Here is a 23726-nt window from a genome sequence, read left to right on the forward strand (position 1 = left end):
GCAATGTCTGTGAGGGTGTGTGAGGGTGAGTGAGGCTGAGTGAGGGGTGAGAGGGTGAGTGAGGCTGTGAAAGGGTGAATGAGGGTGAGTGAGGGTGAGAGGGTGAGTGAGGGTGAGAGGGTGTGTGAGGATGAGGGTGTGTGAGGACAAGGGTGAGGGGGTGTGAGGGGTGTGTGAGGGTGTGCGAGGGTGAGGGGTAAGGATGTGAGAGGGTGTGTGAGGGTGAGGGAGGGTAAACGCATAAAAAAATAATAAACACATGAACCCCCCATTGCAGACTAGGTCTACCCCACCCCAACTCCTGCTGATGCAGAGTCTGGTGACTGCCATGGGAGGGGATGGGGGCGACCATTCCCGCCCGGTCCTCGAGTGTGCTTCTGTCCACAGATCACACGGCGCGTCCGTCTGCTCCCCTCTCCCACGGGGCTGTGACCCGCTCTAGCGGACAGGCTGGTCTTTGTAGCGCCTAATCTGCCTGCATTGATTATCAAGGGCCCCCTTCCTTTTACCTGAAAATCCATCCGGTAAGTCCTCAGAATGGGAGGGAGCCGGACTGGCAAGGTGTACAACGAGTCTCTGACAATCCTTGCAGCACAGGAGTGTGTTTAACAACCAAAGCACTCTTAATCTTAAATAACTATGTTTGTGGGGAAGTGAGTGATAATGAGCCGACTGGAAGCATGCACAATCAACAGAGCACTTTGTGTGGATACCCAAGGCCCATACTCACACGACAGTGGATTGATCATAACTTTGAGACATTTGATGTATTTTCACAGATAATTCACTCATCAAAATAAAGGAAACACTTACTATTCTAATATGGTCACTGCCGTGGCCTTCTGTAAGTCAAGACTGTTGCTTACATCTGTCATTTGGTTCTGAATTAGTGGTTGAAAGAATAGATGGATGACTGACAAATTGAATGTATTAGTGGGTGAATGATTAAGTGAGTGCATGTACAGGTGTCTGATTAAATGTATGAGTGCATCGACAGTCAAGGTGAGTGCATGGATTGATAGTTGCATGGATTTAAGTTGTAAACCTTTTATTGTCTGATTAATAAAAATAATCACAAGAATTATACTATACAGTACGTATTCGACCATATTCTTACATCGACCATATGCATAAAAATCATCAAGGTTAAAAAAGAATAAGTTAACCCTTGTCCTAGCCCACCGTGATCCATATCGGTGAATCCAAAAGTGCCAAGTGCTTGTAGCAGAGGACATATTATGATTTAAATAAAAAAGGACATGCAGCATTAAAATAAAGCTTCCCACAGAATAACCATACAGTACATCAGAAAGTGACGTGCCCAGTGCTTATGTACAAAGAACACTGCTTTTGCCCATTCGAATACAACCTATATGCATACAAATTCATCAAAGTTGAACATAGGATTCTATTTATCTTATCCCAAAGAAAACCATAGTTTACTTAAAAGTGGCAAGTGCTTATAACTAGGGGTATACTGTAATGCCTACATACCTAACAGCGTTAAAAATAGAGCTTCCCACAGTAGAACCATACAATACATTATACTGTCAAGTGCTTATGTACGAACAATACTGCTTTTTACTGCCCCAGCAGTGAACATGCGGTGACCAGGCGTTGCCTCAAATCACACATTGCATCACAGCCTCCAGCCTGCCTTGAACTCTCACCCGGCGCCGCCCCTGCCTGCTGGGGCTCAGCGGAGCCGGTGATGAAAGAGTGGCACGGAGGACTCTGCTAGCGCCAAGAAGTGCCCAACAGAACCAACCGGCCGCTGACAGAGGTAGCAGCGCGGAGAGTAAGGCGGCGGGCCGGACTTCAGCTTCCGGTGCTCCTCCCGGGCTGCGGCGGTGACATGCGGGACAATGAGGGGTAGGCTCCCTCTAGTTTACCGCATGCGAGGTGGCACCCGCTAAAGAAATAGAGCGGCCATGACGCGAGGTGGCACCCGGTAGCAAACGGCCGGGTGCCTGACTCGGGCACAAGCAACCCCCAGCGGGTGAATGCAATGCCGCTCCAGAGATTACCGGGGGAAGCTTGTTATACAGCCAGCAGGAGGCTGCATTATTGCCGAACGATAATGCACGGGGTACCATGGTGGACGGGGATGACGCCATGCACGCCAGGGGCCGTTGAGAGAGCGTTGGCTGCAGGCATCTCCAACCGGGATTCTTTGGGGATGTGAGCGTAGGCAGGCAGCTCGAACAAGACGTATACTAACAAAAGGATATATTCCAATCTCTATCAGCCAGTTCTGTCTTGCACATCTCCAAACAAGAGAGGAGCACTCCACACGACCACGTTTCTCCGAGGCGAAGCAGGAATGCCTCGGAGAAACGCAGCGTCATGTTTGGATTGGGGGCGTATTTTCTTTCTCCTCTCTTCCCATTGGCTGGAATGTAAAATTCCAGCCAACGGGAAGAGGAGAGAAAGAAAACAGAAAGAAACGAAAAAACACACCCCTCAATCCCAAAAAGACGGGGCATAAATGAACAGACGCCCCTCTCGTCCAATGTCTGGCCTCCGTTTAGGAAGCCAGCCAATGGAGAAGAGGGGCGGATTTAAGCCCCACTCTCTAAGACATAAAGTCTCGGCGCGAGACTGCGCAAGTGCAGCCTTTCGCCAGCCGAGACCTAAAAAGACCTCAGAACATGAACTGCTTATTTTTAGACACGCGCCCAGAACAAATCAGTACAAAAAATAATCATCCGCGATTACAGGTGATGTAGCAAGGGTGGAGCTGTACGCGGTCCGCCATGGGTGATACCGGTTTTGGGGGCAGCGGCCTCCCCTTTCCCTCCCTGCTTACGAGGGGCGGCAAAAACAGGATTAATTCACCAGCAACCCCCCTCCCGCCCTCCCCCCGCTCTTATCGGTGCCGCGGGGTGGCAAAACCTGAAACCGCCACGGGCGGCAAAAGTCCTAGCTATGCCACTACACGATTGGCAACTTTCAAGAAACCCTGGCATAAAAACGTGTCTTGTAGGTCCCACGAAATGACTCACTCAGCCACCTCTGCTTTGATCTAATTGACTTTTTACCAGTGCTCTGTGGCAGGAGACTATGGGCCTGATTACGAGATTGGGGGTGTGGGCTGCCACCCCACCACCCCGCTCCCACCCCGCTAAACCTCACTGCCGGCCACCTGCCAAATTACGAGTTATCTCATGGTCTGGCGAGTGGTCCTTTGGCATTCCCACGGCAGTGCCTATTAAAAAGTCACCACAATGGGAACACAACATCCCATTCCTGCACGGCATTGACTGCAAAGTCCATTCTGTGCAGGAAAGTGGGTGCATGCAGACAGGGGGCAACCATGTGCCCTCCTGCATGCATCTCATGGCCCCGAGGGAACAGGGGGTCCTGTAGGGCCCCTAAGTTTCCTCACTGCCACCCTTTTCATGGCAGGCTAACTGCCATGAAAAAGGTGGATGTGAGGAAACTCGTAATATGCTCTGCACCATCGCAGCAGCACGGCCAGCATCTTGCGGTCCTCAAACGCCGCGTCACCTCCAGGCAACGGTCCAATTGCGATCTGACCACCATACTCATAATACAGCAGTTGGACCACTGGTGCGGAGGTCCATGACCGCCACCGCAAGTTTGGCAGTCCTATGGCCCGCCAAACTTGTTACCGGGTTATAAGCCAGATGAGCTATCTTGAACTAGCTCAGCATAGATACAGAAACATTTCATATTTTCACTGCTATATCGTTTTCTCAGTAAATGTATTGGCTGTTTCAATGAATAATGTGCTATCTGCAAATTACTGTGTGCTACCACACCATGATGTAGTAATATATGTGTGACAATATGCTCCAAAGTGCACCAACACCTTTACCACACTCCTGCTGAATGGACTTGGCTCATATCCTACACTTTGTCTTAATGTGACATTTTTCCACAAAGCTGTGATTTTAGTGATGTAACACTGATGGCCGTACCCCCACTCTACATTGTTCCAGAACAACTGCTGGGAACCATCTGCAGGATGGAACAGTCACGTGGCTCATGGACATGAACAGTAGAACCTCAAAAATAACGCCCAGGGTCCCCTTCACCCAAAACCCCTGTTAAATTGGACAGTGCTAATAGGGACATTCCCGGGGAAATACACAGGTGGAAATTTGTATATATTTTGGGGTCGGTGACACATAAGGTTTACCGTCTGGTGCTTTGTGTGCAAGTCTTACCCACTAGTGTTTTGTTTTTGCTTTCTAGACAGAGCGCCAATTGATTTTCCTAGGGGTCAGCTCTCATATTCACCAAAAGAGCTGTGCCTGGCTGGGTGGACACTAAAAGCTCCATCTTCCAGAGGGCACTCTCTCTCCATGTAATTGGGGCCGCCTTGTTGATAGCAGTCTAATGGGCACTCAAGAGTACAGCCTACTGCACGCCTAGAGAGAGGTCTACAGGCACCCCATGTATTAAACCCACGCAGTGTACCCTTTCTGGAGCTTCCCTTTACCGCTTTGAGTATGGTAAGAGTATTGGACTGCATGGCTGACATTCTTGCTGGATGGGTAGATACCTGCAGCATGGTGGTTTCCCACTAGAGGCCCAGTCTAAGGGCATGAAACTCTTTCCCCTTCACTTCTCCAGGTCAAGCCAGGCTCTTAACATGAGTTATTTTAGGTGTCTGACTTTGAGCAGAGAGTTTCTTTCTTCCCAAGTTAATACTCCTGGTAGGCCAGGGAAGGCACATTAACAAATGTAAATTTTTCTGTGTGGTAGACCACTTAAAATTTCAATCAACTCTTCTGTAATTTGAAGGAGGATCCATGTTTAGCACTACTGAGCTTAATAAATGCTGGGTTCCTGCAGCCATTACTTCCAGCAGCAAGACAGCGGTGAACTTTGTTGACTTTGAAAGTAGCTCTTTGATGCAGAGCTGTCAAAGGCCCTTTTACCAGCTGATGGGCCCAAGATATGGGAAGATATCACTGTAAACTCTGGAATAAAGTGTATGGGTGCTGGAAGTGCTCGCTCATCTGTCGACCAAAGATCTTGCGTAGTCACTACATTTAAAAAAAAATAAACTGGAACTGGACAACAAAGAGCAATTTAGCCGTCATCCACACATTTAAAGAGCAACCACCAGAAACTAAAAAAGATGCGACTGCTCTAGTGCCCCACAAAGGAAGTTTTTAGAATTGTCTCAGAAGGTAAACACCATAGATAGAGCCTGCTCAAATTAACCCATTTTTCCCAAACTCTCTGTGTACCCGGCAGAGGGCAAATAGATTCATACTCCCCTCAACTCAGAGATACCGACCAAATAACCCAAGCTCTCAACCATGACACCGCAAATAAATGACGTTTAAATTCCATTTACATAGCTCTTACTACCCCTGACAAGGCGTTAAAGCATTTTCCTGTGAGTGGCACCTAACCCGAGAGCCTAAATTTAGTGGTCAGTCCATTTGCATTTGGGGTTAATTTTGCATGCTGATACCATGTATTCACACCAGTTTGCTTTGTGGCACATTATTGACACAGGTGTGTTCATTAGAGGGGGGCTAAGTGAGAAGCAATTGCTTGCAGGAATTAATTAGATAGTTATGGTCACCAGCTGACCCATGCCCACCTGCAGTTTTCAAGGAAATTGTGGAAGCTGTGTGAGGGGTAACAACGCGTCACCTACTATGACTACCGTGGGTAATGAGGGCAATGCTTATTCCTTAAACCTCTCCTAAATAAACCAGAACTGGATGCAGACAAGCCTGCAAAGTACAGAACATCAGCAAACTAGTGAGTCTATGCTAAGCTAATACCAAAGACAGTCCATACTCAAACACTGGAATTCACTAGAGAAAAGCATCCTTTTGGGTGCATAAGGCAGCCACCCACGCAGAGTGACAATGTCTATCATAGTCTCTGCTGTGGACAGTCTAAGAACCCAAGCTGACTTAAGTGGGACGGTGAGTGGCTTCAACTAGAACTCTTTGCTGTATTCACTACTGTCCACCACTGAAGACTACAGTATTTTCCCCTTCTTCACAAACCTGGCAGCACACAGGCCTGGTTCCAGCTGCCTGGATACTGGGGTCTCTCGGTGCTCAAAAATCCTTCCCCTTTCTGTTCAGCATCTACCCAGCAGCACTCTGCCTGGACTGATTCCATGCTTCAGTCTGTCTTGGTTCAACTACACAGACGACATCCCTTATGTTAGAACACCTCAAATATCCAAACTGCGGCCATGCCTGGTCACCTTGACGACTGCCAACCACTTTAAACTCGACCTGGACAAAACAATAATCCTCAGATGGGGAAAATGGCCACCAACACAGGGGCTCAGCACCTGGCTACAGACTTAGGGCAACTACTGCCATCAATGAACAAAGTAAAAATCTTTGGAGTCATTCTAGGTGCAGAGCTTACTTTAGAACCTCAAATAGATTATGTAGTGCAACCCCCTCCCAATATGCTCCAAAACCTAGAATGGATATTCCATTCCTAGGCTTTCACCACAAAGTTCAGGGCACTGCCATGGCTTGCCAGGATCACAACAACAGTCTACACCTAGAAAGCCTCATGCTCCTCTTAAACAAATTGCAACTGCTGCAAAGCCCAGTAGCCAGGATACTCCTATGCATGAATTCATTTGAACACATTATCCCAGGCCTCAGGGCTCCAGTGTCCTGACAGATTGCATTCCGAGCACTTTGCATTGCGCATTGAGCACTGCAAGGAATAAGATCAATATTGATCCAATTAAAATTTCTGATGGCCCACCGTATACAAAGCATTTGATTCCACACACTATTACAACTGAGCGTGCCACACTTCTACAAAATACGACTCTGAGGACGCTCGTTCTCAAAACAAGCTTAAAAAACATTGTTATTTCCTCTTCATACAGATAAGCAAATTACAAAAAACCAACTTTTGGGATGCCCATAAAAACATGGCTCTTTAATTTTCAAACCCCCAGACAACACCTGTCAAGCACTGAAGTGCTGAATGCCTGAAAGAAAGGACAAGAGTGTCCACTTTCTTGGTGAGGACTCACTAATCTAGGGTTGTTCGAGTAATGCTGCATGAAGCAGTCCTTTCACACCACATATGTTATGTTATGTTGATTTGTATAGCACACTAATCACCCGCAAGGGTATCCAGGCACTTGGGAAAGGTGTGTGGTCCCTGTATGCTTATATGAAGAGCTAGGTCTTCAGCTTCTTGCAGAACTCAAGCAGCGTGGAGAAGTCTGATGTGTTGAGGGAGGTCGCTCTATGTCTTGGGTGTGGTGTAGGAAAATTAGTGACCTCCAGTTTTGCTTTTGCGGATGTGGGGAGTGTGTGAGACTGAGAATGAGGCAGAGTGTAGGTGTCTGGTGGGTTGGTGAAAGAGTATGCGCAGTTCAGGTATTTTGGTCCCGTGTTGTGTAGGGCTTTGTATATGTGTGTGGAAAGTTTGAATTAGGTGTGCTTCTGAATGGTGAGCCAGTGAAGCTTCTTCAGGTGAGGTGTGATGCTGGTGTGTCGTGGGAGGCCGAGTGTGACTTTTGAAGCTGCATTTTGGTTGGTCTTAAGTCTGTGTAGGAGTTGTTTGGATATTCTGGCATAGAGAGTGTTGCCGTAGTTCAGCCTGCTGATGATGAGTGCTTGCATGACGGTCCGTCTGTTGTACTGAGGAAACCATTCGAAGATCTTTTGCAGCATGCATAGGCTGTGGAAGCAGGAGGCGCACGCCGCACTAACTTGAGCCGTCATTTTGAGCTTGTTGTCTAGGATGATCCCTAGTTTTATGTCATGGTCTGTGGGTGTGAGTATTGGTTCTAGCTCGATGGACACCAGGTTGAATCCCATGGGGAGGACTTGTGGCCGAAGACCAATACTTCCGTCTTGTCGGAGTTGAGCTTTAGGCAGTTAGTTCGCATTCGGTCTGCTACCATGCTCATGCAGTTGCTGAAGTAGGTTCTGGTGGTGTTTGTCTTGTCCGTTAGGGAAAGGATGAGTTGGGTTACATCGGCATAGGAGATGCCGGTGATGTCTTGTGATTAGATTATGTTGGCTAGCAGTGCCATGTATATGTTGAGAACCCTATAAAGATGAGCCACATACCAGCAGTATTCAGTTATCTATAACACACCCAGACTATGTGCCAGAGCCTCACATACCTCTCCCATCCTACCTAGGGCATACAACACCACACACCACTCCAACCAAACATACCAGTTTAGACTTAATCTCTTCAGAAATTTAGAGTGTTACGCAGCAAGACTAGTTACTATTGCTTTCTATCGAAGGTCCAGATAACATAACAGTATTATTGGTATGAGATGCATTTCACTTGCACCTTTAACCATTTTTGTTAGTTTAACCCCGTAAGTAAAAGATTTGCTTTTAGGAGTGGGTGATAAACTCCGCCCCTACGGCTCACTTTGTGCAGTTTTACTCACTTTGGACTCTGTTTGGAGCGCGGAGTTCTGGAAAAACTCCAACCGCTGTGTGGTGGATTTTTTTCTCACGCGTGGTTTGTCAACGTTAAGTTGACAAGCATGAGTGAGAAAATTAAGTGCTAGGACACCTCCCATCGAGATTTCTCAACGCGTGCAATCGTGGTGGGTCACTACAGTTTGAGTGCCACTCAAGTAGAAAATCTACTCGAGCGGCAGAAAGAAGCAGCGCACTCTGGCAGGCCGCGTGGTGCTGTACTTTACAGCACGTATCAACCTCCTGGTGCTAAAAGTCAGCATGAACAGTGTGACGTGTTGAATTCTGCCACTCGCGGAACTCCGCAGAATCTCGCAGAATTTTGTGTAACTCCACAGAATTCGCCACCCACCCCTACTTTATTTTTATTTATTGTCTTTGGCATGGTTTGTTGGGTTGCAAGTATAAGCTGTATAATTTTGCAAACATTTCACTGAGTGAGGATGTGCTGCGGCTCCTGTTACTCTGGCTAAGTGTCATTGCTGTCTTCATTTAGGAGCCCTATCACAGGAAACATAAAACAATTGGAAGAGGGAAGGGCCAACTGCAGGATGAGAAAGGTCAGTGCTAGGGGTGAAGGACCAGCAGCAGGAACGAACGTACCAGCAGCGAAGGGGGCGAAGACTAGCAGCCAGAAGGGAAATGCCAACAGCAGGAGGGAAAAGGCTTGCAGCAGAAGTGAAGGGCCAGCAGAAGGAGGTGAAAGGTCAGGCGCAAGATGTGAAGGGACAGCATCAGAAGAGAAAGGCCAGAAAGTTGGAGGGAAGGGCCAGCTACAAGAGGGGGAAGACTTGCAGCGGGAGGGGATGGGAGGTACTAGAAGTAGGAGGGGAAGTGCAGCAGTGGAGGGCAAGGCCGCTCCTCCGTAATGTCAGAGGAGCATCACCCCACAGCCCGTGCCACCAGACAATAAATAAAATGATAATAACGCAATGTTATTATCATTTTACTATGCTGTCTGAGCCCAATACAAAAATATAGGATGGGGCGGAGCCAGGCATGTAAAGTGCACTTATGTTTCTCCAACCTGGCTGTGCTACACAGCCATGCTGGAGAAACAGCACAGGCTCCAATGTACCATCTGAGCAGCAAGCAAGGCCGCTCAGACCAATCCTGATGCTGCTCTCGTGTGAGAGCAGAGCCTGGATTGGGTGCAGAGCCTGGGTCCTGAGGGCCCATCCACTTCCTGCCGTCGGCCGCAGAGAGGAGCCGCTATGCAGGCATCAGAAGGCAAAGCGGAGCGGGGCAGCAGGTAAGTATTTTTTTTTTATTATTCCCCCGGCCTCCCCACCAGCCCCAACCAGCTGCCCTCTCCACCCGCGGCCGCCCTACTACTTTAGGTAGGCGGTGGACACCACTGGCGGAAGGGAGGAAGTATGAGGGAGGACTAGCATTTGAAGGGGAAGTACCAGCAGCAGGAAGGGAAGGAACAGTAGTAGGAGGGGAAGAACTTTCAACAGATGTGAAAGGCCAGCAGCAGCAGGTGAAGGGCCAGCAGCAGGAGGTGAAGGGCCAGCAGCAGGAGGTGAAGGGTCAGCAGCAGGAGGTGAAGAGCCAGTGAAGGGCCAGCAACAGGAGGTGAAGGGTCAGCAGCAGGAGGTGAAGGGCCAGTAGCAGGAGGTGAAGGGTCAGCAGCAGGAGGTGAAGGGCCAGCAGCAGGAGGTGAAGAGCCAGTGAAGGGCCAGTAGCAGGAGGTGAAGGGTCAGCAGCAGGAGGTGAAGGGTCAGCAGCAGGAGGTGAAGGGCCAGCAGCAGGAGGTGAAGAGCCAGTTAAGGGCCAGCAGCAGGAGGTGAAGGGTCAGCAGCAGGAGGTGAAGGGCCAGTAGCAGGAGGTGAAGGGCCAGCAGCAGGAGGTGAAGGGCCAGCAGCAGGAGGTGAAGGGTCAGCAGCAGGAGGTGAAGGGCCAGTAGCAGGAGGTGAAGGGTCAGCAGCAGGAGGTGAAGGGTCAGCAGCAGGTGGTGAAGGGCCAGCAGCAGGAGGTGAAGGGTCAGCAGCAGGAGGTGAAGGGCCAGCAGCAGGAGGTGAAGGGCCAGCAGCAGGAGGTGAAGGGTCAGCAGCAGGAGGTGAAGGGTCAGCAGCAGGTGGTGAAGGGCCAGCAGCAGGAGGTGAAGGGTCAGCAGCAGGAGGTGAAGGGCCAGCAGCAGGAGGTGAAGGGCCAGCAGCAGGAGGTGAAAGGCCAGCTGCAGGAGGTGAAGGGTCAGCAGCAGGAGGTGAAGGGCCAGCAGCAGGAGGGTAAAGACCAGCAGGAGGGTAAAGACCATCAGCAGGAGGGGGAGGACTTCCAACAGAGGTGAAGGGACATCAGCAGGATATGAAGGGTCAGCAGCAGGAGGGGAATGACCAGCAGCAGGATGGGGAACCACCACAGATAGAGGTGAAAGGTTAGCAACAGGGGGGAAGGGCCAGCAGAGGGGAAAGGTCAGCAACAGGAGGGGAAGGGCCAGTTCATGATGTGATGGGCCAGCAGGCGGAGGTGCAAGGCCAGGGTGACTGGAAGGAGGGGTAGAGCAAGCGAGAGGAGGCGATTGGACAGTGGCAGAAGGTGGAAGCGCAGCATCAGGAGGAAAGGGGTGAGCAGGAGGAGAATCAGCAGGAAGAGCTTTCAGCAGGAGGAGACCCATCAATTATCATCAGCAGGAGGGGACCAGCATCAGAAAGAGCAGCTAGAGCCGGGGGGTCAGTGGGACCGGACTAGGAGGAGGCAGACGAGCAGCAGCAGCCGGGGGTCTGCCGCCGAATGAAGGGGTCGGCAGCAGGCAGAGAAGCAGAAGCAGGCGCTGCATCAGCGGGAGGAGAAGGAGGCTCAGCATCAGCAGCAGGCGGGGGATCCGCGGAGGGAGGACCAGCGTGAAGAGGAGGAGGACCAGCGGCGGGAGGAGGGCCGGCATCCTCTCACCGCCCTCTCCTGAAGTGCTTCCTGTGCAGACAGCTCTCTGCCTCACACATGCTCTGCCGGGGAAGGTGGACGTGCTGCAGAGGATGAGCCGGGGCTGTGGCGCCTGCCTCCCGCCGACACTGTGAGCCCCCCGGACAGTGCCCCGGGGCTCTCTCTGCGGGCCCGCGGCTCGGGCGTTAACTCACTGAAGTGCCCGGCGCTCGGAGGGGCCCGGCCGGGCTATGGATCGGACCCCCGCAGTCTGAGGCGCCTGGTCCGCTCCGCCGGCTCTGAAGCGCGCATGGCTCGGATGCTCGCCCCTTGATGTACCACCCATGGCTCGGATGGCCGTTCTCTGAAGCCCCCATGGAGGGGCCAGCTGTGCGCCCTGCTCTTCCCGCCATGGACCGGTGGCACTGTTTGGGTGAGCGCTCGCCGGGGCTGTCCCGCCCCCTCGTCTTCACGACAGGTGCGTAACTTCCCATGCTCTGGTTTCTGCCTCCAGGACCCCTTGGTTATTCTCTCCCGGCCTCTGTTGAATAGCTCTCTCTCTCTCCACACCTTGGCGACTCCGCCCTCCCCTTCCCGGTATTTGCGCCCAATTAATTGACGGCTCCCCCCTCTCTCCACAGATCCAAGCCATACACTTTTCTGTCATTGGGGCATTTGAGCTTTTCTTGATGCCCATCTTGCGGTGGCCACCCCTAGCCGACTGTTTCCACTTCCTAACAACTTTGTTCAGTGACCAGCCCTGATTGTGTTCAGCTCCCAGGGCACAAGACCCAGCTCTCACTGCCCACCTGCCAGCGCACCCGTTTGCCAGCGCCCACCCTCTTCTCCCCAGCCACCTGATTCCAGTGCCAAGCCGCTAGTGTCTAGATTCCTGTCCCAGTGCCCCCTCCCAGTACCCCACTCTCTGTGCCCAGGGTCCAGCTCCCATCCACCAATGCCCAGCTTTCACCACCACCTCGCAGCGCCAAGCTGACATGGTCCATTGCCCAGATGAGGGAGTCCAGGTCGCATTGCCCATCACTAATTGCATATCTTCAGCTGCCAGCCCGCGCTGCTCAAATAGCATTGCTCACCCCTGGCACACTTCGCAGTGCCCATATGCCACCAGTTAGCTCCCTCCCTTTGCCTGCCTGGCAGTGCCCAGAGCTCAGCGCCAAAAAACCCGTGTGCGAACCGCGCTGCCAAGCTTCCAGTGCCCAGCTCTGAATACCAATTTCTAGGCGCCCACGTCCCCATTGCTGAGTTTACCGTGAAGTGACACACATTAGGGGTTATTTTGGGGTCCCACAAGTAGCCGGTGTTTGACAGCGATGGGGACGATTAGTAACCACGGAGTCACTCTTGCAAGTAGGGGGCGCTGTTTTATAGAATGTCACGCCGTCCAGCACCTCACGCCGCCTGCTTATTCTTAAGTAAAAAATTGCTTTGGGATTTTGAAATTGAATGGTGGCACCCATCAAAATGATTAATATTCAAACATTCACTATGTAGACACACGCGACCATGTTGTAAGCACTTCTAGGTCATGTAATGGATATCTGGCAGGGGAATTGGAATTGTGAGACAGGAGAGGACCACATTAATTATGTGGCAAGACTGGCTAAATTAGGTGGCGTCATGCTGCACATTTTGCAATAGTATTGCCTCATTATTTGCCATTATTACAAGTTAATACTAACTCTACAAAGGATTCACTTCATAAGTGCCGGTTTGACACCCACATGCAGCAATAAACAATAGAAAGATGAGCAATCCACCTTTGCAACGGGCCTTCCACTGTACAGCAATCCGTGCTGTTGTGTTTTTATTAACTTTTGATCCGTATGAGCTAGAAACAATTCTCTTGAGTAACATCTACAGATTATGCTGCTGATGGATGATGAATTATGTGGCAAGATGTGGCGAATGCATAATTATACAGAAAACTCACCTGCATGGCAGATTTCTGGTGCCTAATAGTGTGCCCAGAGCTACCAGCCACTGGGGCTGGGGGTCATGAGTGTGGAAGTGAAGAGGTCTTGAACCGCGTCTGTCTCACAATTGTCTATATGTTGTGGGTTGTAATACGTTAACAATATGGAGTTTTCGATTTGGGTTAACAATATGGAGTTTTTAATTTGGGGAGGCCCTTGACCATGCCACAATCCAAAAACTTATTGAAAAGAACATCTTTGTCATTGTTTAACAATGTGTGTTTGATAACAACAACCCCACTCCAGGCCTCCACGCTGCCAGCACCCAGGGGGTATCGCGGTCCAGAAGAAGTCCAGAAGTTACCTTATAGGCGTTTGATTCTAGGCCACGGGCACCTGCTGCTGGCCTAGGCGGCACTGGAGGCATGGATGGGCACAGCCTGCCACTCCTATAACCATTATCACTATGAGTGCCTTCTGTCACCATTGGTTGCCACGGAAGCCCTGGGTATGGGCTGACTCGGTGGAGGCCACAGCTGCATGGGTGTCAGCTATTGGCACACACGTTTAAGAAAAGTGCCCTGGGAACACAGTAAATATAATCGGTTTGTGCTCAGTTCACCCACTGTAAAGCTTGGCATGCCGATAACCCTCTGTTTCGGCCAACCCCCTCTCACTTTGGTAGATTTGACCTGAAGATATTCTTTATTTAAGAATCTTGATAAAATTGCTTCCTCTCGATCTTCCACGCAAGATGACATTTCAGTTTCCCAGTAATGACTGGTTTCTACTAGAGCAAATGGCCGTAAATGGGGATTGGTCTGCAGCTGTTGCACTGAAAAAAATAAGTGGAAATCTAATGGCTAAATAAAAATACCACGTGAAACCAATATAACCAGTTCCCTGTTCTGTGATGCACCTGGAAGTTTTTTCCCCAGAAGTTAATTAGATAGTCTATGTAAAAAAATTAATTAAAAAAACGTACCTTTTCGCCGCGTCTCTCCGTCTGTCCTCCGTGTCGGATTCGGGCCGGAACAGGAAGAAGGAAGCACCCTGGCTCCCCTGACCAATCACAATGCTGCAGTGCAGCCAGTGGCGGTCGGCATGGCTCGCGGGTGATGGGGTGGGCCAAGGGGGTAAGGCGCGGGGTCGCACAATGTAAACAAAAAAAAAACAACTTACCTTGCCGCCGGGTCCCACGTCACTGCTCCTGCTCTCCTGAAAGGACTCGAGGAACTGAAAGCACAGCCAGGCTCTCCTGACCAATCGCAACACTGCAATGCAGCGTTGTGATTGGTCTGAGCGTCCTGGTTCAATGCTCAGCCAGGGGATGGGAGCCTGGGCATGTTCTCCATGCAGGCTGTAATGCAGCCTGCATGGAGAAAAGGGAAAGTGAGCATGACTGTTTAGTGCGGCCTGAGAGGGCTGACGAAACAGTCATGTGCACTTAGGAGTGGGAAAATCATTCCTCCCCTGCCCTGCTCCGAGAGCAGAGCAGTCTCGCCCATCCACCCACCCAAAAAGCAGCACAGAAACATAAAATGATAATAGTTCAAAGTTATTATCATTTTATGTTTCCTTTACTTTGCACTGCTTGAAAGCAGTGGGGCGATGCTCCTCTGCCACAGCGAGGAGCCACCCCTGAATGCAGCGTTGTGATTGTTGTGAGCACCGTGCTTCGGTGCTCATATGAGGACTGGGTGTCTGGGCCTGTTCTCCACCCAGGCTGTAATGCAGACTGCTTGGAGAACATGCAACATGTGAATAACTGTTTGGCCCACCCAAGAGGCGGGCCAAACAGTCATGCACACTTGGAGTGGACAAACCACTCCTCCCCTGCTCTAAGAGTAGTGTAGACCCCCCTCCACTGCCCCGGCCACAAAGCAACATTAACAAACAAAATTATAACAACATTGAGTTATTGTTTTATTTTTCCTTTAGTTACATTGCATAAAAGTAGTGGGACAATGATCCTCCGCCTTAGCGGAGAAGCCGCCACTGTTGAGAAGTCTTTTACCTATGGGTACAATGGCAGTCTTCTAGACTTATGAGTTCATAACCCTAGTTTGTTTGAACCTCTCAGGGTCTGGTATGGCAAGAACTTCTATTTCACCACTCTCCCAGACACATCAACCTAGGGATCAAAGCTGCACAAGGAGTGATAAATAAATATATGAGAGGGTGTATGTGGGAATGGGGTTAGACTCCATAAATTCCATAGAGGGATAACTGCTATCTGGGTGTGGATCAACAGATGGAGTTTGTTCCACCGCTGTCCAAGATACAGAGCCGATACCTACGTGCAGGTGTAGGAGTGACTTGGTAGTGCTAGCTGTTGGGGCAGATTTAATGAAATCAGTAAATGTTTGTGTGTGTGTGTGGTGCACTGAAATGTATCTGCACTCTGAATAATTTTTATAATGTCAAGTGTATGGTCAAAATTTGCTTGCCAATATGGGATCTCTGTTGAGAATTTAAGGCACTATTATCCAGATGTATCCCTATACTGGTCGCAAGAGATCCTCGCATTATGTGACCAGTCATTTTGCAACCAGTATTGATGTATGTTCTAATAGATCGATTTACAAATTCAAAATTGGAAAGGGTTGCAGCCCTGCCCACCTCATTAATATTCATTAGGTATGTCATACATTGTGATTCACTACGATTGGTGGCAATCACAGTGATGGTGGCTTGCAAAGGTGAGCAGGTTACCATGTAGGTGACTGCTTTGTAATAAAGATTTGTATTTAAAGCAGCCTCATTTCCCTAAAGGAAACAGGGCTGCTTTTTAAAAAAATAATCTTTTTTTAATAAGGTTCTATAAGAGTTGGCAGTGGTCCTGGGTACAATCCCTACTCCCTTTGAAGCATTTCCCACAATTCGCAAAGCAAAAGTGGTCTAAAATGGTGACACCTTCCCTTCTGTGAATACATTACTAATTCAACTTGGGAGTCAGTAACTTTTCAATAGTTTGTGACCGAAATTCAGGTGTCACATCATTGACAAACCTGGTAGCATTTTGGTATTTGGAAGGGACACCCACAACATTCCCCTTCCATATACCTAATCGGTATTCAGTTGCAATCCTGTTTTAGGAGTCGGCAATACTTTACAGACTCATAAAATAGGATTGATACATGGCCAAAATAGTTTTGCGTTGCAAACTGTGGCAGTGTTTGGGACCACAAAATATGTTTCATGCAAGTGGCCTATGTTCTGGTGTTTGCATGTGCACTCCTTGTCGTGCATGGATGCATTGAGAGGTGACATTTGACCTGCATCAGTGGTGCCTTCATGTTTTACCTTCCTACCAAAAGTTTCAAATTAAATGAAAATGATGTTTTTCATGTAGTTGCCTACCTGAACCTCTATCATACTGTTTAAAGTGTAAAGTCTTTTATTTTCCCTTTGGTAAAAGATGTGCATTTTCTTGCTCCATGTCACTGATCCACAGTTTTGGAACGTGCCCCATAGGTGCTTGCTGAATGGTTAGGCCTTTGAGTGACAGGCTGTTCGCATGCATGTTGTGCCGGAGCCGCTGTGATGGGTACAATGTGGGCGCGGTGAGGCCAAGCCATCCGACTCTGTGCTGTTTTGCTGGCAGGGGTGTATGATTGACAGTATTTGACAGGAAGAAGTAACAACAAACTGAGTTCAGGAAAGTGAAAGCGGGGGAGTCCCACTAGGTCCTAAAAGCAGCATCAGAGATGTCTGTGCGTAGAGCACACAAGTGAACGGACTCATCCGTAGACTCTTGGGTGAGTTTAGCCACAAATATAGGGCAACGCAGATTTCAGAAAAAAGCGTAAGCATATTTTTATTGACTGACTGTTCTCCATGTGCCGCCAGTATGGAGAGAAATATCAGCAAATATAGGTATTGTAACAAAGTGTATTTGTAACGAACGTTCACCCAAGGGTATCTTGGCGCTGAATAACAGATGTTTATTGTTATCCAACTAAATGGCACTCATTTTATCGACCTCATAAGGATGAACGGCTGAGTGGACCCTAACAGGCCCCTACAGAGGATGGATTAATCCACTATGCCACCAGACCTGGCTGTACTTCCATTCAGAGCCTTCTACACGAGGCCTGCTGGGCCAGTCAATCAATCAATCAATCAATCAATCAGTCATTTAAAGCGCACTACATACCCGCGAGGGTCTCAAGGCCGAGGGGGATGCTACTGATCGAGCAGCCAGGTCTTGAGTATCCTCCTGAAGGTCAGCAGGTCTTGGGTCTGTTGTAGGCTCAGTGGGAGGGTATTCCATGTCTTGGCAGCGCGGTGGGAGAAGGATCTCTCACCGGTGGTTGATCTTTGGATGCGCGGGACGGTGGCGAGTGAGAGGTCGGCGGAGCGTAGCTGGCGGTTGGGGATGTAGAAGGAGAGCCGTCTGTTGAGGTAGGCTGGGCCAGTCTTGTGGAGTGCCTTGTGTGCATGGGTAAGGAGCTTGAAGGATATCCTCTTATTGACGGGTAGCCAGTGCAGGTTTCTCAGGTGGGGTGATCTGGCCGTGGCGTGGTACATCGAGGATCAGTCATGCCAAGTAAGGCCCCAGGAGGGCTGGATGCGCAGTGCTGTGGCTAGTGGCAACCCCAGAGAGCTACATGTGCAGTGATGCAGCAAAGATATTGCCAGCAATGTGGGTGCACAGAGCTATGTCGGTGGTATTGGGAGAGGGCTGGGTGTGTACTCCATGCCTACATAGATTCCAGGACACAAGGTATGCAGTGCTGAGCCAGTGACATCTCCCGGTATCTGCGTGTGAAGTGATAGTCTGGAGGTGCAGTGTTGGGGCAGTGATATTCCTGGAGAGACAGGGGTGTGACACAGGGCTGTCGACATCTGAGGAGAGCTAGGTGTGCAGTGCTGATTCACTGACATTGTCAGAAACGTGCGTGTGCAGTGTTGGGTCAGTGATATCCCTGGAGAGCTTGTTGTGTGACATCCCCAGAGACTTGCGTGTGCAGTGTTGGGTTAGTGATATCCCTTGAGAGCTTGGCATGTGACTCATGGCGGTAAACATTTGAGGAGAACTAGGTGTGCAGTGCTGGTGCAGTGACACTTCCAGAGACATGCGGGTGCAGCCATGGGTTAGCGATATTTCTGGAGAGCTAGGTATCTGACACAGGGCTCTAGAGATCTGGGGAGAGTTAGGTGAGCAGTGAAGGGCCAATGACACTTCCAGTGACCTGCGTGTGCAGTGCCGGTCCAGTAACATTCCTAGAGACTTCCATGTGCAGCGTTGGGTCAGTGATATTCCTGGAGAGCTAGGTGTGTGACACATGGCTGTAGACATCTGTGGAGAATTAGGTATGCAGTGCTGGTCCAGTGACACTTCTAAAGACCTGAGTGTGCAGTGCAGGTCCAGTGATATCCCCAGAGACTTCCATGTGCAGCGTTGGGTCAGTGGTATTCCCGGAGAGCTTGCTGTGTGACACAGAGCTACAGATCTTCCTGGCGAGCTAGATGTGCTGTGCTGATCCATGACATCCCCTGAGATCTGCTGTGTGTGCAGTGGTGGGTCAGTGGTATTCCGAAAGCTTGGCGTGTGGCATCTCAGGACGGCCAGGTGTGCAGTGATGATGCTGTGACTTGCCCAATGATCTGCGTGCGCAGCGCTCTGTTCTTGATAGCCACACCATGTTTAAGTGCAGCGCTGTGTCAATGATGGCCCGGAGAGCTGGTCAGTTAATGAGGGGCCAGAGAGTGGGGGCTGTCTTATTTGGCATGTTTTTTAAAACCCCTAAAGTTGAAGGGAGAGTTGAACACTCTGTACTAACCCGCTTGTGGAGTTTGTGGTGTGAGGCAGGGCGCAGGCTTCCTAAAACCTTCTTGGCTCTACTGTAGGTTGGTTTCTCTCTTGGAGCTGGTGTTTTTGTGTGTGTGTGTGTGTGTGTGTGTGTGTATATGTATATATATATATATATGTAAACATAATACTTAGGCAACTATTGAACATATGGGCAAACAAATGGGAACAGGAGAACCCAGATTATGGTCTATATCAAAATCATTTAATAATGTCAAAAGTATCAAAAATACAAATAATGCATAAGGAGTAATCAACATACATTTAATAAATACATAATTAAAGTGCAATGTTCATGATTATACAAATTTTAAAAGGGCGATATGTATCTCCATCTTGAGAATGATAACCACAAGCCTGTATATTCATTAACACTCCCACAATCATGCTTCTAGAGTAGATGCAAAACGTTTATAGATTTTTATGGTTACCAGACCTATACAATATGTGCATATATTTGCATTCTGTTGCTCATCAGTAATATGTGCCAAATCGTTTTTTAATGATACAAAATGATGTACTGGCCCAACATACATTACAGTTATTTTAGTTTCCAAAACTGGCTAAACATATTAGGTCTTTATGGCTTGTCCACGCAAGATAGAGGAAATTCCATTCAGCTTGGCTAATCAAATAGCAACATGTGCGAATACAGCATGGCTCGAAGAGTTTGACCTACGCACGTTTCGGCTTTCCAGCCTTCATCAGGAAGCAATTATGAATAACATCTACAAAATAATAATTGATGAAACAGATCTGGGTTAAAATAGCTATGCCCTACATATAAGAGAAAAACAAATTGATTTACTTACTAAAGAGTGGTCAATGTGTCACAAGTAAGAATGGAGATTGATGAAGATACCAATTGTGGAGGTGGTGAACATGCATATAGCTAAAATATATATTATCCAGTCCTACTGGGTTACCGAGTCACAAGATTGTTGCCAACACTTCCTGGTTTAGAGTGTTGATAGCCAATAAGAGTGAAGCTAGTGCCCGGGAGGGTTTCGCGAATCCTCCTCGGTGCTCAGATATCGATATTTTTTAAAAGAAATTATTCAGCAACTACTAAACGCATTTTCACTATTTGAAAAAAAGCACGCTTTCTGGACCAAGACCTACCTTTTTGCCAAATTTGGTGTAATTTCGTTCAGCAGTTCAGGCTGTAACCTATTTAAAAAATCCTATGGAAATCAACATGGAAAAAATGCATTTTGGGACCCACCTTTTTTCTCAGCAACCACTTGACGAATAATCCTGAAACGTTCAAGACAGGGGCTGACCAGAGCGCCCCATTAGTTTTGAAAATTTCACGAAGGTTCGTCAAACGGCGCTAAAGATATTGGCAAATCAAAAACCACTTTTCCTATGGATAAGAGGTCCTAGCTATAAATATTAGGTAATAAATGAATATATATATATATATATATATATATATATATATATATATATATATATATATATATATATATATATATTGCTCCAATTGCACCAAGCGGTAGGAGTCACTCTGCGAGCGGGTGCCGTGTTGCGGTGGTGCCGCGCAAAAACATGAACGCTTCACAATCCTTTTTCCCTTTAAAAAGGAAGACCACACTCACGGGACTTAATTTATCGGTGTTTAATCTTGCTAAAAGACAAACGCGTTTCGGAAGTAATTCCTTTGTCAGTGTTAACAAGCGACACGTAGCGCAGCGCCATTTTTAAAGCATAGAAACATTTCATCATTGAAACAAACAAGGGCTGGCCTGAACGCCACATAGCGTGCGCCATCTTTGAAAGTATATACTTTTATGTTTTTCGAACGCATCACAGTTGAAATTCACATTCATCACGGTGTTACCCGATGTTAAATTTATATACGATTTACATGTCACATCAACTGTTAAATAATTGTAGGTAATCTCGCCGTGGATCGGCAATTGCAACCTCAAATAGGAGATTGCTAATTCCTTGTATTAATTCCATGTTTGATATCGCCATATATTGGCATTCAATGAAATAACTTTTATTTAAAAAAAATAACAGAACCAAACAAATTGAGTAGTAGCCACAGACAATCTTAACACAGTAATCATTAGTTCAAGATATCACAGAAAAATCAGTTACCCAAGTGAACTGCCAATTCTTCCCCACTATTCAATCCACTTGGGGACTTAGTCTGCAAATCTACGATATACCAAGACTATAGCCTCCTCAATTTCAGAACTCTATCACCTCCTCGTATGCTTTGAGGTACACAGTCTACACAAAAATACCGCAGCAGATCCCTGTTGCTTTTGTGTTTAATTGCGAAATGTCGTGCCACAGGATAATTAAAATCTTTTCTCACAATGGGCTGCATGTGTTCCAGTGTCCTCAGTTTTACATTGTTAATCGTGCTCCCTATGTACCTGAGCCCACAGGGACATTTGAGGCAGTACACTGCATATGGGGTTTGACAGGCCATGAATTTGTTGATAATTTTACCTTCCTTCAGTCCCTTAACCACATAGGATAATACTCTCCTGTTGAAGGCGCACGCCTTGCACCTTCCGCAGGGGTAGAACCCTCTCATTTCTTGCAATGTTCCTTTTTTTACTTGGATCACATCCAAATGACTGTGTACGAGGCTGTCTTTTAACGAACAAGCCTTTCTGAAGGTGATGAGTGGAGTAGTCGGAATGTCACCGCCAATGATGGCATCAGTTTTTAACACATGCCAGTTTTTTCCCAGTATGTTCCTCAATGTGTTAGCGTCTTGGGGAAAAGGTAGTTATCAGCCGAAACTTACTATTTTCCTTCTTTTGTGTCTTATGTTTTAATATCTTATCTCTAGACAATTGTTTTACTCTTTTCAGGGTACTTTCTAGAAGACCCAAATTATATCCTCTTGCTGCAAATCTTTTTAAGCTGTCTTCGGCTGCTGAGTCCAAGTCGCTATCTCTAGAGCAGTTCCGCCTCAGCCTAAGAAGTTCCCCATAGGGGATGCTGTTTTTTAGTTTTTGCGGATAACTGCTAGACGCATGTAGCGTGCTATTTCCTGAAGTTGATTTTCTGAATAAGGCAGTAGTGACTTTTTCTTCTTTAATTTCAATTTTTAGGTCCAGATAGTTTGCTCCCTCTGTACTGACCTCACCTGTGAAACATAGATTAATTTGATTGTCATTCAGGACTGTCACATAATCTTCTGCCTGACTTCTTGAACCATCCCAAACTAAAAAAAGGTTGTCGATGTACCTGTACCACGACACTATATTGGTGGTCCAGTCCTTGTTGATGGGTGCCCAGGCCACCTGCTCCTCCCACCAGCCAACAAATAAATTTGCATAGCTGGGGGTGAAGCAGGTGCCCATCGCTGTCCCAGTAATCTGCCTATAAAGATCTCCCTGAAAGAGAAAGATGTTATTATACAGGCAGAATTCAATCAACTCCAGTAGCATGCTATTATGTGTTGCAAATTTCAGAGGACGTTTCTGTAAAAAAAATTGTACTGGGTGTAACCCCTGCTGATGGTCAATGCAAATATATAGACTTGTAATGTCCAAGACTATTAAGCAGTAAGAGGGCTGCCATTCTAATGCCCCTATCCGGCCAATGAAGCCAATTGAATCTTTGATATATGATTTCAGGCCTAACACAGCTTTAAACAAGAAGTGATCTAAAAACCTAGAGAGATTCTCAGTGAGGCTGCCCATTGAAGAAACTATCGGTCGTCCTGGTGGTCTATTTTTGTCCTTGTGCATCTTAGGTAGGTGATAAAAAGTCGGCAAAATTGGATTCGTAGTTCTTAAAAACAAATACTCATCCAGATCTAACATTTGTTTTTCATGCCATTTCTTTATTAATACATGCAGTCGTTGGATACTGTCCTGGTATATTTCTGTAGTGGTTAGTTCATAACAGTTCTGATTTCTTAACTGTCTTAGTGCGTCTTCCACATAATGCTCCAGAGATAGCAAAACAATATTTCCCCCTTTGTCTGAAGGTTTATAAATGATGGATTTATCCTCTTCCAGATTCCTTATGGCCATTCTCTGGGCTCTGGTGAGATTATCTTGCTGCCTCCGCAAGGTCTTCTGCCCTCTTAGTTCAATCAGACACTTTCTCAGATTTAGTGGTCAAAGATCTATCGCGTCTGATGGCATTTGTGGAAGAAATTGAGATGGTATTTTTAATCCACTTGTGGGCGCTTCTTGTCCCACATCAACTCGCCTGGTTCGTTGGGTCAGTGTCACAGGCTGTTCCAGTGTCTCCATTACATTAAAAAGATTTTAATTATCCTGTGGCACGACATTTCGCAATTAAACACAAAAGCAACAGGGATCTGCTGCAGTATTTTTGTGTAGACTGTGTACCTCAAAGCATACGAGGAGGTGATAGAGTTCTGAAATTGAGGAGGCTAGAGTCTCAGTATATCGTAGATTTGCAGACTAAGTCCCCAAGTGGATTGAATAGTGGGGAAGAATTGGCAGTTCACTTGGGTAACTGATTTTTCTGTGATATCTTGAACTAATGATTACTGTGTTAAGATTGTCTGTGGCTACTACTTAATTTGCTTGGTTCTGTTATTTAAAAAAAATAGAAGTTATTTATTTGAATGCCAATATATGGCCATATCAAACATGGAATTAATACAGGGGATTAGCAATCTCCTATGTAAGGTTGCAATTGCCGATCCACGGCGAGATTACC

At 47.7% G+C, this 23726-nt stretch overlaps 1 protein-coding gene across 2 annotated transcripts in view; it reads left to right on the forward strand.

Annotated features, from left to right (window-relative positions):
* Positions 1 to 23726, forward strand: part of SGCD (sarcoglycan delta) — a 1044256-nt gene that overhangs the window by 49940 nt on the left and 970590 nt on the right. Inside the window, exon 1 of one of the 2 annotated variants that reach the window (XM_078653702.1) lies at positions 11407 to 11778. The exons of the other annotated variant lie outside the window; for it this stretch is intronic. The gene's annotated coding sequence lies outside the window, so the exon portion shown is untranslated. Of the gene's footprint in view, positions 1 to 11406; positions 11779 to 23726 lie in introns of those variants that run through there. 2 annotated transcript variants of the gene reach the window in all.

Source organism: Lissotriton helveticus, chromosome 7 (assembly GCF_964261635.1).
Source record: "Lissotriton helveticus chromosome 7, aLisHel1.1, whole genome shotgun sequence".
Taxonomy (NCBI): domain Eukaryota; kingdom Metazoa; phylum Chordata; class Amphibia; order Caudata; family Salamandridae; genus Lissotriton; species Lissotriton helveticus.